The sequence below is a fragment of the Tenrec ecaudatus genome, chromosome 9, assembly GCF_050624435.1.
Source record: "Tenrec ecaudatus isolate mTenEca1 chromosome 9, mTenEca1.hap1, whole genome shotgun sequence".
Classification (NCBI taxonomy): domain Eukaryota; kingdom Metazoa; phylum Chordata; class Mammalia; order Afrosoricida; family Tenrecidae; genus Tenrec; species Tenrec ecaudatus.
Genome location: NC_134538.1, coordinates 67,736,057 through 67,744,487, shown reverse-complemented (window position 1 = coordinate 67,744,487; position 8,431 = coordinate 67,736,057). Strand labels below are relative to the sequence as shown.

Sequence of the window (8,431 nt, the reverse complement as noted above, 5' to 3'; positions counted from 1 at the left end):
GTCTTTACACACACATATATATATAATCAACTTTAATGAGATACAATTTATTCTATAAGTGGTTTCATGTAGGTGTTTTTCTTTTGTTTCATTTGAAAGATCAATAATATTTGAATGAATGAATAAATTTTTCAGTAACTATTATATACAGGTAGAGAGAGAAATGTTGCCTCTACTTCCTACTCCCAAACACTATTATTAAAATATCCTTCAGATATATTCTAAACTCCCAGACCAGTTCTGGAAACTGACAGTGGCAATAGGCAGAGACATGAGTGAGTTTCAAGCCTGGAAAGATTTAGTTTAAGGATGAAAAGAATAGTGGTTTAACATTCAAGGAGTTCATTTGGAAAACGGCTTGAATCAGATCCTCCTGAGGTCAGAAGGAAACATATTAACTTTGTTGGTCAAGTTTAGATATAGCCTATTGTTTTCTCTAACTCATGTAACTAGGTTCCTACCTGAATTGTTAATTTTTCAATTGACTACATCTTGTTTCTTGACTTCTGGCTTTAATCATTAAGAAAAAACCAGACTGTATTTTCTATGATTGAAGTATGCATTTATTTTAGAATTTGTGTTACATTACTTATCACATTGGATTGAAGCTACCTATTAACTATATTTCCCATTAGATAGCATGCTCTTTAGCATGCTCATCTTTAAAGATAAGATCTATGTCTCAATTTTGTATCCTTGGTCTTTAACCAGTACCTGGAATAAAATAGATATACAATAACTGTTTGTTGAGTAAATAAATGCCTGTGTGGAAAACACAGTGAAGGTAGGAATATTAGGTAACATAAGATTTATGTAAACAGGCTATGTAAAAAATTCAAGATAAATTTTTTGAAGCAAATAAGATGAAATATTTTTAAAACATTTTATTAGGGGCTTATACAATTTATCACAATCCATACATATACATACATCAATTGTATAAAGCACATCTGTACATTCTTTGCCCTAATCATTTTCTTTTTAAAATTTTATTAGGGGCTCATACAACTCTTATCACAATCCACACATATACATACATCAAATGTAAAAGCACATTCTTTGCCCTAATCACTCTCAAAGCATTTGCTCTCCACTTAAGCCCTCTGCATCAGGTCCTCTTTTTTTTCCCCCTCCCTCCCCCGTCCCCCCTCCCTCATGAGCACTTGATAATCCACAGATTGCTATTTTGTCATATCTTGCCCTATCCGGAGTCTCCCTTCACTCCCTTCTCTGCTGTCCCTCTCCCAGGGAGGAGGTCACATGTGGATCCTTGTAATCAGTTCCCCCTTTCCAACCCACTCACTCTCCACTCTCCTAGCCTCGCCCCTCACACCCTTGGTACTGAAGGTATCATCCACCCTGGATTCCCTGTGCCTCCAGCTCCCATATGCACCAGTGTACAATCTCTCCCCTATCCAGTCCTGCAAGGTAGAATTCGGATCATGGTAGTTGGGGGGAGGAAGCATCCAGGATCTGGGGGAAAGCTGTGTTCTTCATCGGTACTACATCGCACCCTGACTGACCCATCTCCTCTCCTAAACTCCTCTGTGAGGGGATCTCCAGTGGTCGACACTTGGGCCTTGGGTCTCCACTCTGCACTTCCCCCTTCATTCTCTATGGTATACACACACACACACACACACATACATATATATACACACACACACACATATATTCTTTTTTTTTTTTTGCATGATGCCTTATACCCGGTCCTTTTGGCACCTCGTGATCACACCAGCTGGTGTGCTTCTTCCATGTGGGCTTTATTGCTTCTGAGCTAGATGGCCGCTTGTTCACCTTCAAGCCTTTAAGACCCCAGACACTATCTCTTTCGATAGCCGGGCACCATCAGCTTTCTTCGCCACATTTGCTTATGCACCCGTTTGTCTTTGGCGATCGTATCATGGAGGTGTGCAGTCAATTATATGACTTTTTGTTCTTTGATGCCTAAAACTTTCTTTCTTCTCCTTTAGTTTATATCTCCAACGATAGTTTGTACCTATAATTTGAAAGATATTTCTGAAACAAATCATAATAATTGACATTAGTCATCATTTAGTAGATTGGAAATGTAAGGCTTATCCCTAAAATTGAATCATCTTTGAACTATGTGGCTTCTTCACAGTAGAAATAATCTATAGAAATGTGAAAGAAAAATATTTTTAAATCACTTTATTGGTGGCTCATACAACTCTTATCACAATCCATGCATCCATCCATTGTGTCAAGCACATTTGTACATTTGCTGCCATCACCATTCTCAAAGAAAAATATTTTCTCTATCCTTCCTGCAATTTTTCATAATGTACTGTATAATCAATGATACAAGTTTTTCTATCAGACACTTTTAGAAAACAGAGAGATTGGTATGTGTGCTTAGTTTGCCACAAGTTTAATTTTGGAGACTAGCCAGTTCTGAAAACTACCTAGCCCTTGGTTATTACATTTCATCTTTTCCCACAAAGGTACTCTTACTAAATTCTATTTTGCTTTTAACTCTGGAAAAAATATATTTCTAATCAGATAACAAACTCTTATCTACTGTCAATGGGAGACCAGTAACAACAGTATTACTAGGAGGAGATGCCAGGTTCATAACGGTAGCTGTTGGGAGTGAAGTCAAGAGATTTGTCCTGACAAGTTACTTAATTCCATCCCTTTACTTTCCAAAAGGTTTCCCTCTAAAAGATGAGATGGTTTCTGTTATTTTTTCTAGAATATAAGAAGTCAAGCCTCTTCCCAGTCAACTTCCCAGTAAAAATACAGAATTATGGGCATAGTCTGAGGAGGAAATCCTGTTTCCAGGGAGGAAAAATTAATTCCCTCTATAAAAGTGATAGAGTGTCAGTCAGGGTGCGATGTAGAACACAGCTTTCCCCCAGATCCTGGATGCTTCCTCCCCCCAACTACCATGATCTGAATTCTACCTTGCAGGACTGGATAGGGCAGAGGTTGTACACTGGTGCATATGGGAGCTGGAGGCACAGGGAACCCAGGGTGGATGATACCTTCAGGACCAAGGGTGTGGGGGGCGATGCTGGGAGAGTGGAGGGTGAGTGGATTGGAAAGGGGGAACCGATTACAAGGATCCACATGTGACCTCCTCCCTGGGAGATGGATGGCAGAGAAGAGGGGGAAGGGAGACTCCGGGTAGGGCAAGATATGACAAAATAACAATCTATAAATTATCAAGGGCACATGACGGAGGGGGGAGCGGGGAGGGCGGGGGGAAAAAAGAGGACCTGATGCAGAGGGCTTAAGTGGAGAGCAAATGCTTTGAGTGATTAGGGCAAAGAATGTACAGATGTGCTTTATACAATTGATGTATGTATATGTATGGATTGTGGTAAGAGTTGTATGAGCCCCAATAAATTGTTAAAATAAAAAAAACCTAACTTTAATTACAGATTAGTATCATCATCTTTATAGAAAGATAACTATTATAATGTATGTGTATATTTTTGGTGACTTAAATGTATTCTGAAAGATAATTTTTTATTAGTATTTTGTTTAAGTAGTTGATTAGATGACATATCCAAGTTCTTTCCACTCTGTAATTCTATAAAAATGTTAAGTATTCCCAATATCATCATGTCTTCACTGCTACCTTGAAACCATTTCACTGCCATTGAGTCAAGGAACAAGGAAGAGCTATAGAACAAGGAAGAGCTACCTCTGGGGATTCCTGGAACTGTAACTATTTAGTCAGCTCATCTTTCCCTTGCGGAGTGGCTGGTGGTTCTCACCTGCAGCCCAACATGCAACCTAGGACACCATGAGGGCTCCTGGTCAGGGATTCAGATTCATAGACAGTAAAAGCGAAAGGCCATAAGAGACGAAAGAAAACATCTAGATAGTGATGTATCAAATCTAGCACTGACCAAGTGCTCATGGTCTTCCTGAATACACAACCATCTGCTAATGCCACAAAGATGCCACGGCCCAGACCGATCCAACCAACAGACTAAAGAAAAGCTACCCAAAAAAAGTCAGTTTTTGTCTAATACCTAAAAGATGAGCAGAGTTATTTAAACAACAAATCTCTGAGATTTTAAAAAGTATACTGCAATTTGACTTTACCTAATCCATTACCATGAAAAAATTAATGAGGATATAAGAGATTTCCATGTTGTAGAGTCCTTTAGCAATAGAAAAGGATTCAACATCTCTGAGAAGATGCACCTCACAAATATTCTAGAACAACTACTCATTATAGCAGTTATTTTTGTGTGTCACAGGGCAAAGATATTATTTAGAAATCAAAGTTACTGTAATTGAATCTTTTCAGTGGAATGGCATAATTCCAATTGGAAAAGTTACTCACAATGTTGTTTCATTATATTTTGAGGCTGTAAAAGAGGAAGAAAAAGAGTGAAATTGTAGAGCTTCTACCAATTTTTCTATGTTCCCAAAGTAACTGACTCTTAATTTAACAGAGCATGTCATGAGTTTTAGATATGCAAAGATAGACTAGAGTCCTGGAACTAGCAGGGGGGAAAGTTTATTTGAAAATAAGAGGAAGAATTTGAGATGAAGTGATGTGTCCCTTCATGAAGTCATGAACAACATAACCAGTGATTGCTAACTGTGGAAAATGAAGTGTAAATTCCAGTAGACAGAAGTAAAAATGTCAGTATACAATAATTCAATTTAAGATATTTTACTAGGATATTGTAAATTCCATCCCCCTGGTCCAAACCCTCATTCAAATTTCACACACACATAGCTTTTTGTGTCTAATTGCTTTTTCCAAAAAGTATCATGTTCCGTGGCTGGATCAGCACAATGCATACGGAAAACATTTGCCAAAAGAGATGAAATAATAGTGAGATCCAGAGTTCAGCAGTGACAGGAAAGTGGACTTGACTGTTATTCAGAGAAATAATGGAGGACAATGGATTCGTCAGCAAGTGTGAAATGACAGATTTTTTCGATTTTGTAATGTCCAAAGATAGAGATGATCACTTTTTGGCTGAATGTAACAGAAAATGCTGATCCAACTTGTCTTACACACAAAAGGATCTGTTCTCTCACGTAGCAGGAAGTATAGAGGAAGAGCAGGAAATAGAGAGGAAGCCTTCGTTGACTCCGTGCCTCAATGATGTCATCAAGGATCCAGCTTCTTTTCATATCTTCACTGTAACATCTGGCAGCAACATGGCTACACCAGTTCTGGAAACATCCAGAAGTTGGGAAGAGGCCATTTCTTGGAAACTTCTTTCAAATGAGAAACTCTTTCCAAGGCACCATTCCAACAGATGTCTCTTTGCATAGAACTGAATCATGTGTGCCACTAAGTCAGTATCCTGGCAAGGGGAAGGGGAGCACCCTGATTGGCTTATCCCAAGCAGGATTTATTCTTGGGCTGGGGATGAGTCACCTACAAAGTGATGAGGAGTGGAAACCTAACAAAACAAGCGTTGCTGAGCATACAGTACCACATGCACTGACATTCAATTTTCACTGAAGACAGTACATTGCAGGACTGCTATCTTAATGATAATATATGATAGAAGAGACGGAAGAGTCATTTATGCAAAGTACTTAGACAGCTTGCAATTTGTTAAAGCCAGATCGATTGGCTGTATTATAATCATAAATAATGGTTTTAATGGTTCCCTCAAAATACATTCCGTTTAAGTGGGAAGAGCATAATGGAGACGCAAAGTTGGGTTTTGTTGTTGCTTTGGTTTTTTTAGTATAATAAAGAATACATGTAAAATCATTTGGTCATCTTAAGGCATAATATTTTATTAAAACTGACAAAAGGAGAGTATGAAAATCAAATAGAAGGCGCAGAGATAGAAGATGGGACTGTTGAACTTGACGCAGGTGGAAAAGACACTTAGAAGAAGGCAATAGGCCCCACCTCGCGTCGGGACCCGGGTCCGGTGCGGAGTGCCCCTCATCCCGGGAAACGGGGCGCGGCCGGAAAGGCAGCCGCCCCCACGCCGGTCAAGCACCGCATGTTCATGGGGAGCCTGGTGCTAAACCATTCGTAGACGACCTGCTTCTGGGTTGGGGTTTCATATGTAGCGCAGAGCTCCCTCACTGCGATCTATTGAAAGTCAGCCCTCGACACAAGTGTTTGTAAAAATAAAAGAAGGCAATAGGAGTATGCTTTTATTTATTTATAATCATTTTATTAGGGGCTCATACAACTCTTATCACAATCCACACAAACATCAATTGTGTAAAGCACATCTGTACATTCATTGCCCTCATTATTCTCAAAAAATTTGCTCTCCACTTAAGACCCTAGCTTCAGGTCCTAATTTTTTCCCCTCCCTCCCTGCTCCCCCATCCCTCATGAACCCTCGATAATTTATAAATTATTATTTTGTCATATCTTGACCTGTCTGATGTCTCCCTTCACCCACTCTTCTGCTGTCTATTCCCCAGAGAGGAGGTCACATGTAGATCCTTGTAATCGGTTCCCCCTATCCACCCACCCGCCCTCTACTCTCCCAGTATCGCCACTCTCACCACTGGTCCTCAAGGGATCATCCTCCCTGGATTCCCTGTGTTTCCAGTTCCTATCTGTACCAGTGTACATCCTCTGGTCTAGCCAGACTTGCAAGGTAGAATTCGGATCATGATAGTGGCGGAGAAGGAAGCATTTAGGAACTAGAGGAAAGTTGTGTGTTTCATTGTTGCTACAGCGCACCCTGACTGGCTCATCTCCTCCCCAACAACCTTCTGTAAGGTGATATATAGTGGCCTACAAATGGGCTTTGCGTCTCCACTCTGCACTACCCCCCTCATTCACTATGATAAGATTTTTTTTGTTGTTCTGATGATGCCTGAAACCTGATCCCTTCAACCTCTCGTGATTGCACAGGCTGGAGTGCTTCTTCCATGTGGGCTTTGTTGCTTCTGAGCTAGATGGGTGCTTGTTTACCTTCAATTCTTTAAGACCCCAGATGCTATATCTTTTGACAGTCGGGCACCATCAGCTTTCTTCGCCACATTTGCTTATGCACCCGTTTGTCTTCAGTGATTGTATCATGGAGATGAGCACACGATATGATTTTTCGTTCATTGATGCCTGAAACCTGGTCCCTTCGGCACCTCGTGATCACACAGGCTGGTGTGCTTCTTCCATGTGGGCTTTGTTGCTTCTGAGCTAGATGGCAGGAGTATGCTTTTAATTGATGAGCTAGTGCATGGATAATAGAATATACAGGTTTATTCTGAGTAAAGGTAGGAGTAACAGTGAGATATATTTCAGTTTTATGCACCATGAACATATCTAATAATTAAAGCTGCCCCCATTGATTTCCTCACTGGACATTTCTGGGTAGCACCTACATTATTCAGTTGCAATGTTATTGAGAGATTCTTGTTTTGAGTGTGAATTAGATCATGTCAAAGTGATTTTGTAAACCTACATGTGAGCTGCCATCCTGACTCACAGACTGGCAACTTTTTCCAAAACAGGGCCCTTCTTCCATTCTTTCTGGTGACTGACGAACCCTCCCAGTATCACAATCAGTGTCTATTAAGTAGGTTTGACTCATGGTGGCCTCTCTGTGTGTCAGAATAGAACTTTGCTCCATAGAGTTTTCAGTGGCTGGCCTTTCAGGAGCAGATTGCCACTCCTTTCTTCCAAGGTGCCAATGGATACACTTGAACCACCAACCTATCAGTGAGAGGTCAAACACAGTAACCATTTGAAACACCCAGCGATTCTGCCCCCTAGGTAAGCATTTTTACTTAAGATATGTTGCCTTAGTCATCTAGTGCTGCTATAATAGAAATACCGCAGGCGTCTCATTAACAAAACAAACAGCCCATTCCCAAAGGGGATTATAACCACAGGCATAGAGTTTAGGATTTATAGAATGAATTGCTGGAGATACAATTCAATCAAGAAACTATGTCTAACAAGTTACCTACTTAAAACATTAATAGTATTTTGTTTTCTTATTCTACTTCAATTTTTATTAGTAAGTGGCCATCATTAAGCTTTTTACAGCAGAAAAAGGGAACAGACATTTGCCCTAACTCCAGGGCTCTGGGAGGGAAAAGTCTGAGCAATCATTTCAAAAGTCAAATTGTTGGTAGGTTGGGATGTGCTGTCCAGTTGATACCAATTCATAGTGACCCTATGTACTATATTTTAAAAATCCTATTATTAATGTATGCTTCCTTATTTTTTCTTAATTTTTAAGAAAATTAAATTTAATTAAGGTTTTTCCTTTATTTTTTTTTGAGATTTGTGAGCTCAAGATGAGAAAAATTGAACAAAATCAAAAAGGAAAAGCGAAAAGTACATGAATTGTATTTTGAGATAATAATTTAATTTCTAGAACTATAGTTAAACATAACTAAATTAAAAATAATAAAAATAAACAAACACTATTTAAGTAGCCAAGTCAAAACTAGACATATTTTAGATTTAAGCTTCAAACTTAATTAAATACATTTT

General features: G+C 39.3%; 1 long non-coding RNA gene across 1 annotated transcript in view; it reads right to left on the bottom strand.

Annotated features, from left to right (window-relative positions):
• Positions 1 to 1,156: 1,156 nt before the first annotated feature.
• Positions 1,157 to 8,431, bottom strand: part of LOC142456862 (uncharacterized) — a 31,243-nt gene continuing 23,968 nt past the window's right edge. Inside the window, exon 3 of the long non-coding RNA XR_012786110.1 lies at positions 1,157 to 2,019. This is a non-coding gene — a long non-coding RNA (uncharacterized LOC142456862). The remainder of the gene's footprint in view (positions 2,020 to 8,431) is intronic.